Source organism: Aegilops tauschii, chromosome 4 (assembly GCF_002575655.3).
Source record: "Aegilops tauschii subsp. strangulata cultivar AL8/78 chromosome 4, Aet v6.0, whole genome shotgun sequence".
Classification (NCBI taxonomy): domain Eukaryota; kingdom Viridiplantae; phylum Streptophyta; class Magnoliopsida; order Poales; family Poaceae; genus Aegilops; species Aegilops tauschii.
The window spans coordinates 173,776,387-173,784,385 of record NC_053038.3 but is presented as its reverse complement, the minus strand read 5'-3'; the positions used below and the strand labels follow the sequence as shown (position 1 = coordinate 173,784,385).

Below are 7,999 nucleotides of genomic sequence, written 5' to 3'. Positions count from 1 at the left end.
CGGTCTCAGGATCGCGGCAGACCTTGGGGTTAAGAAGCTCATCGTCAGGGGTGACTCGCAGCTCGTTGTCAGACAGGTCAACAAGGATTATCAGAGCCCATTGATGGAAGCTTACGTAGATGAGGTGAGGAAGCTGGAGGAACGCTTTGACGGAATCCAATCTGAGCACGTCCCCCGAGCGAAGAACGACACCGCCGATTACCTGTCAAAGCGTGCCACATTCAAGCTACATGTGGAACCAAGTACCTTTTTGCTCTGGTTAACTCAACCATCCGTCGAACCATCAGCGGGGCAGAACAAGCGGAGGAAGTCAGGTCCGGCAAGTACTTTCCTACCGAGCCCCCTGGGGCTGCCGGCAAGGGTGCTGCCACGGACGCTGAGCCTGCCCAAGAGCAACTAGCTCCGGCAGGGCGTCAAGCCCTGGCCGTAGAGACAGCCGCTCCCATGGCGGAAGAAATGCCTTTGGTCCTCGCCGTCGAGCCCTAGGCTCCGGCATGGCCGCAGCATACCGTCCAATTCCTCCAAACAGGGGAGCTTCCTGAGGAGCAGGAAGAAATGGAAAAGGTAGCCCGTCGGTCCGCCCTGTACCAGTTCGTCGATGACGTCCTGTACAGGAGAAGGCCAAACGGTGTGAAATTGAAGTGCATCCCCCGGGTGGAAGGACTGGAGCTGTTGGCGGAGATACATGGAGGCATATGTGGCTCCCACATAGGGTCGAGGGCCCTTGCTGGGAAGGCGCTCCGGCAAGGTTTCTTCTGCCCACCGCCCTCCAGGATGCGACGGCACTAGTAACCAAGTGTGAAGCGTGTCAGTTCCATTCAAAGAAGCTTCATCAACCAGCTCAAGCCCTTTAAATAATCCCTCTCTCCTAGACATTCTTGGTCTGGGGGCTCGATATACTGGGCCTTTCCCCCGTGCTATCAGGGGCTTTGAGTACTTGTACGTTGCGATTGACAAGTTCACAAAGTGGCCGGAGGTGGAAGCAGTGAGAAAGGTGACTGCTCAATCAGTTGTCAAGTTTCTCAAGGGACTGGTCTGCCATTTTGGTGTGCCAAACAGAGTCATCATCGACAATGGCACGCAGTTCACGAGCCACACCTTCATGCAATACATTCAAGACCTCGGCAGCAAGGTCTGTTTTGCTTCCGTGGCACACCCACGGAGCAACGGCCAAGCGGAGAGGGAAAATGCTGAAGTGTTGTGAGGCCTAAGGACAAAGACTTTTGACAAGCTGCGCAAGAGCGGAAGGCGCTGGATTGATGAATTGCCGGTGGTTCTTTGGTTGATCAGGACGACGCCAAATCAAGCCACCAGCCAGACACCTTTTGCCCTGGTATACTGGGCAGAAGCAGTTCTCCCCACGGAACTCATATACGGGTCACCTCGAGTGCTCGCTTATGATGAGCATGAGCAAGAGCAGTTGCGCCAAGATGACGCAACGCTCCTTGAGGAAGATCGTCTTCGGGCGGCTGTGAGAGCAGCGTGCTACCAGCAAGCCTTGCGCCGCTACGATAGCCGCAAGGTTCATGCCCGAAGCTTTGAGGAGGGCGACCTTGTTCTTCGGCGCGTTCAGTCAACCAAGAATTCCAACAAGTTGATGCCAAAGTGGGAAGGCCCTTATCGGGAAATACGAGTCACCAGGCCCGGCGCAGTCCGCCTGGAGACCGAAGATGCTGTCCCAGTGAGCAACTCCTGGAACATCGAGCATCTTCGCAAGTTTTACCCATAAGGCGCGGCTTGCCGGGCCTCCCGGCAAGCCACCTTTTGTACAAGCATTGCCGACAAGGCATGTAACCCTTTGTACAAAGCCAGGCGCAGACCCTGAGCATAAATAAATAAAGCACTGGCGCCCTAAGTTATAGCATGCATGCTAGGTTGAGTCTCTTCCTTGGTTAGGGTTGATAGTGCTTAGCGGCGACTAACCCCTAGCCTAGAGGTCGAGTGCGCGTCTATCTATTTCTTTTCTGTCCTCCTTTGGTTCGCAGGGCACATGAGCACTTCTGCTGAGCTACTTGGAAGAAGGGAAACGGACAGGCATCCCGACCCCGGCAAACCAGAGTTGCCGGGGCTGCAAGCATAAGGATCCAACCGCGGCAAGACAAGGTTGCCGGGGGCTGCAGATCTAGATAAGTCTTTCATCCTCTATCAGGCATTTCGGAACGGGACTAGGATTTGTGAAACCTCGTTTTATTTCTAGGCCACTGTGCTCCCCTTTTCTATACCCAAGGATTATCTCCTGGGCCCGGATTTTGTTGTAGCCGCGATGGCAAGGAAGTAGAACAAGGAGCCTAAGCCCGCTTCATCCCTGCCTCCGCCAAGGGCGCAAGAATGGTCGAGCGAAGTAGGGGGACGGCAAGGCCTGTTGCCGGGTGAAAAGGTTTATCTTAAATTATAACAAGGATTCGTTCCTTGTCGCGGGGTCTGCCCACGAACGAAAAACCCGGCAAAAATCCCTTTTTCATTAAAAGCATCCCACACAGGTATAGTCCGTACGGAATGAAAAACATGAACAAAGGGGATTACAAGCTTTAAATTTAACAAGGCCCGAAGGCTTACAGATTAAAAAAGAGATAAGGTGCCCGTGATCCCTTTCTTGTCCCTCTCCTCAGGAGGCAGGTCAAGGAGGCGAGAGGACGAAAGGGGCGCCTACACGAGCTTCGGGCAGCAGAAAGCACCAAGAGAACACCTCGGTGGCCGCCCACGGGTAGGCCGGTGATGACGGTGCCGGGAAAGGAGCTGGAAGACGAGGCGGCAGGACCGGCAGTACGCGATGAAGGCGTCGGTGCCCGCGTACTCTGAGTTGACGGCCTTGCCGCCGCCCTCTTCCTCTTCCACAGCCTCCCGACGCCAGCCGCCCAAGGAGACGGCCCCGAGAAGTTCAAGGAGCTGGCCCCACCCCCGGCAAAACCCTATCGGAGGAGCGGCCAGGTGCAGATGCTGCTGCTGCCGCACCCGCCCAGGCGCGGGGCGTCCGACTCCTAGTCGGACTCATCCCCGTCATCTGCCCCGCTGTCCTCCTCATCACTTTCGCTCGAGGAAGAGCTTCCATCGTCGGAATCTCCATCGAAGGAGCTCTCCACGCAGCACTTTAGGCGAGTCCCGAAGTCTCCAAAGACCTTGACACAGAGCAGGCCGTCCTCCATTAATTTGAAGTAGAGGACGAGCCTCGCCGTCAGGCTGTGGATGCGAGCGAACGTCTTCCACCCACGACGGAGGTACATGACCCGAGGAGCCGGGAAGTCGATGTCGACCCACGTGCCTCCATTCCCACAACCCCTCATGTGCAATCTGAGGGATTGGGGCCGGTCACGCTCCATCTCCCGAGCGAACGGGGCGGGAAGACGGTGACGCGGAGGCCGGCGCAGCCTAATGAAGAACTCGCGGGGCTGGTCTCCAACATGGCCTTCCATCGGGAAAGGCACCATTGGCGGGGGCGAAGCCGGCGCGCCGCCCCGTCCTCCTCTTCCCCGAGCACTACGACCTCTGCCCCAGCCTCGCCCACGACCTCGTCCCCTCCCCCTTCCCCTCGCGGCCGGTTCCACCACCGCGGGCTCAGGAGGAGGAGGAACGCGCTGTCGGGCGGCGACCCTCGCCGCCACCGTCGAGGGACCCGGATTCCCTTTCTCCATGGCGAGTGAAAGGAAGAAGCAGAAGCAAGAGGAGATAGATGACAGAAGAGTGCGGACGCCATCCCCCCTTCCCCCTCTTTATAAAGGGGCGGGGTCGGGGCTCGGCCGCCCCGCTCGGCCAATCCAGCCACCGGAGGCGCAGGGAATCGGGACCGACCCGCTGCCCCAACCAGCGACTACCCGGTTTCCCGCCTCCACTGCTTGCCACCCCAGGCGCATGAAGGACGCGTGGCGGACGTGCAGAACTGAGGGGACGGGTGAAGCGACCTCTCCCCACCCCATGATCATGGGGAGTGGACGCCTTGAAGACTGCGACCCGACCCCGTTCAGTAAATGAGCTGCGCCTCCACGCCTCCCTCTTTTTACGGGGAAGGCGCGAGCCACCTCTTTACTGCGATATGACGCACGCGTGTGGAAACCACCCCACGCATGCCGCCCACGTCACGCACACCCCTCTACACCGCGCCGCGCGCGGGTCGTGGGAAGCGAAGCGTGCGAAGAGTTTTACCGCGGTAAAAACCGCCCCGCCTGCCCGCGCACCGTTTTGGGCCTATGTTTGCTGCTATCAATGATTATTGCTTTTTTGACAAAAAATACCTTTTTATTCACTCGCTATCAATGATTATTGGTCATGATAACTTGTTAGTCAAAATTCTAAATTTATTGAGGCCCCATCCACTTTTTCCTGCCATGCGACCAGTATCAGCACTGTTAGGCTGTGTACCCTACATACTATATCGATGATTTATGAATTCATACATATATTTGCAAGTGGCTATTGTTTTAATATTTCTCAAAGAGTAATTAAATTTAAATAACTTGTGTTCTTGTATAAAATATAAGGATGAGCGGACGTTATCACTATAGGCTCGCATTAAATAATAAGTGTAATCTGATGTGTGTGTATATATATAGTGACACTATTCTAATCCTGGGATTAGAATAACTATTTGGATCACAGTCAGCCCCTATAGGGGCCCGATGGGATGTTCCCGAACTCACGAACCGGGCAGCGACAAACAAAAGAAAAAAAACCCACCCCACCTCCCCCAATCCCGATCCACCACCTCCCCTGATCCAGATCCCCCTCCTCCCTCCCGCACCTCCTGCCCCAAACCGGCCGATGCCCACCACCCGCCCTAGATCGATGCCACCACCCGCCCGAGATCGATTCGCCGCCTGCCCCCGCCCCAACTGGCGCCGCCGGCCCCGCGCCGTCCGCACCCCGTCCCAACTGACGCCGCCGCCACAGCGCCGCCCGCATCCCGCCCCAACCTGCCCCACCACACCCGCGCTGCCCCAACCGGGGCCGCCACGACCTAGCAACCCTGCGCGCCGCCGGTCACCTCCCTCACGGCCACCTCCCTCCTTCCCAACGGCCGGCGCGGACCCTCCTCCACCATGGCCGACGAGCCTCCTCCAGGCACCACCCTCTGATCCAGCTGCCGCAGGGCCCCGGGATCCCCGTGTGCTGTCGCCGGGCCATGGATCCCTGGCGCCGCCGTAGGGTCCTGGATCCCAAGCGCCGTCGCCTGTCCCTGGATCTCATCCGCCGCCGCTCATCCAGCGCCATGCGGAGGCTCCCCGTCCCGAGCTCTACGCGGTCCTGGGCTCCAAGTACCATCCACCGCCATCGTTGGATCTCGAAGGTGCCTCCTCCTCCTCCCCCTTCTGCTTCACAGCAGCCGGCGACCTACCTCTCATGTTGTGTCGTGACTCCTCCTCCCGTGCAGTGCCGAGCACAATCGTGAATAAAAATTCTCCTCTTCCTTTCTTCATTGTGTGTAGAGTGCTGGTACTATTCTATGTTTTGATGAAAATCACTGTATTTTGATTGATTTCAGTTATAGCGTGCGTTCTGAAGTTCATGTTCTCAAGATTGTGAAATTCAAAATATTGTAACTTAGAAAAGTTCAGAAAAGTCTTTCTGGTTCCTGGAAGTTCATACATTATGTTCGTGGAAAAAATCGTGTAGCGCTTCAAAATGAGGTTCCTAGAAGTTCATACATACTGATCAAGAATAATCGTGTTGTGTTTGAAAAATAAATTGCTCAACATGTTCATAGGGTGTGGTCCATGGAAGTTCATACATTCTGTTCGTGCAACTGCATCCTCTCTGAGGGGATTCTGAGGGGAAGAAGAAAAAAGGGTGATGAGACGGATGCGTGCTTGGAGACCTACGGCGAGAACTCCGGCAATCCATGTTCTGATGCATCTCACGCTCAAGCCGGCGGCCCTCCTCTTAGTGCGCGTGCGATGTGTGTTATGCACTGGCCGCAATGCTCAGTTGTGCTCTCCGTGAGACACATTCATCTTTTTTGTTTTGTTTTGACAGTATGTGAGATACAGTCATCTGTGTTTTCATTTTTCGAAGTTCAGATATGACGAAAATAACTCGTGGTTGTAGGCAACCAATGTCAGGCCGAGCAAGTTACTTCTGGTAGGGCAAACAAAATGCTTGAGGCTGGTCAAAGAAAAAATTACTTGTGTCTAGAGAATAAAATTAATTGGCCATGTGCATGGAGGTGAGCGTGTGCTTAGTTTTCATTCTTTTTAGAAAATAGAAAAATCCTTTCTTTTATAAACGTATAAGCACTCTGTTGTTGTTAAAACGCAGAACTTCAAACTAAAATAACAAAGCAGCGCAAAATTTAAGTAAAAATTAAGCCTGGTGTCGCCAAAATCGGTACAAGTACAACTATCGTACTGCCTGAGGGATTTTTCAGATATCAACTTGAAACATAAATCATGCAGGGACAGAAATGAACTTTTTCTCCACATGTTCATGTTTCAGAAGTTTCGAAGTTCACATGTGCCAAATACAGAAGAAATTCATCAAATGAAAAGGGACAACACATATAAAGAAATAGATTTTCCCTATTTCATTAAAAATTAAATAACAGAGCATGCACATTAAAATTTTGAAATTTTCTTGTTTCTAGAAAATAACCAAAGTTTTTAAAAGTTATATTTTCCCTGTTTCTAAAAAAATAAGAGAGAAGGCCAACTCAAAATAACAGACCAACTCAAAAAAAGTTTATAAAAATGGATTTAAAGAAAACTAGAAAAATTGAAAGAACCGAGAAGGTCAAAAAGCATAGAAGTTCAAATTTGAAAACCCTAGAAGTTCAATTTGAAATAACCGAGAAGGTCAAAAAACCTAGAAGTTCAAAGGTAAAAACCTAGAAAACTGTTTGCTTATTTAAAACCATATTTTTCTCTAAGAAGTTCAAAGTAAAATAAGAGAGAAGTTTGAAGGTTAAAAAAACTTAGATGTTTTCTCGTTACTAAATAATAAAATGAAGAAGTTGAAATTAAAAAAAGGAATTAAAGAATTGACCATGAAGATCAAAAATAAAAAAGTCAAAATCATGTTTATTTAAAAATCAAAAACAGAAACTTTACTCAAAAAATAAAAAATATGAAGTTTAGATTAAAAGAACACAGAAGTTCAAATTATATTAAAACCTAGGATTTAGAAGATAAAAAACAAAAACAAAAAACAATGTCATTTTGGGCATTTTCCCCACAACTAAAGATAAAAACCAAGAAGTTCAATTTTAAAAAATGAAGTAGTTCAATGCATATTAAAAACTCAGTTTTTTCTTGTTACTAAATAATAATACCAAGAATTTCAATTTTTAAAAGCAGAGTAGTTTGATATTTATTTGAAAACTCAATTTTTTCGGTTACTAAAGAATAAGACAAATAAGTTCTATTTGAAATAATGAAGAAGTTCTATTAAAATAAACCTAGAAGTTCAAATTTATCGAAGGGGCTCGATGTCTATCAAAAAGTAGGATTTTTCCGTTACTAAAAGAAATAAAACCAGGAAGTCCAAATGAGAAAGATGGAGAAGTTCGATGATTATAGAAAACTCAGATTTCCCTCGTTATTAAAGAATGGAAAACAAGAAGTTCAAAAAATAGAGCGCTTCAAAATTTCATAAAAAAGATTAAGAAAAAAAACCAGGAAGTCCACATTAAAAAGATGGAGAAGTTCGATGATTATTGAAAGCTCAGATTTTCCTCGTTATTAAGGAATGGAAACAAGAAGTTCAAAAAATAAAAAACAAGAAGTTCAACTTTTAAAAATAAGAGCGCTTCAAAATTTCATAAAAAGGATTAAGAAATAAAACAGTAAGTCCATATTAAAAAGATGGAGAAGTTCGATGATTATAGACAACTCAGATTTTCCTCGTTATTAAAGAATGGAAACAAAAAGTTCAAAAAAAACAAGAAGTTCAACTTTAAAAAATAGAGCGCTTCAAAATTCATAAAAAAAGATTAAGAAAATCAGATTAACAATTCCTAGAAAAACTCAGATATTTGCACGTAACCAAGAGAAGTTCAGATTGATAACTGTCAGAA

The 7,999-nt window shown here is 49.3% G+C and overlaps 1 long non-coding RNA gene across 1 annotated transcript; it reads left to right on the top strand.

Moving 5' to 3' along the window:
- The first annotated feature begins 4,737 nt into the window (after nucleotides 1-4,737).
- On the top strand, nucleotides 4,738-6,143 carry LOC120962861 (uncharacterized). Its single transcript, XR_005754016.3, has 2 exons — nucleotides 4,738-5,278; nucleotides 5,696-6,143. It is a non-coding gene; the product is annotated as an uncharacterized lncRNA (long non-coding RNA).
- The last annotated feature ends 1,856 nt before the right edge of the window (nucleotides 6,144-7,999 follow it).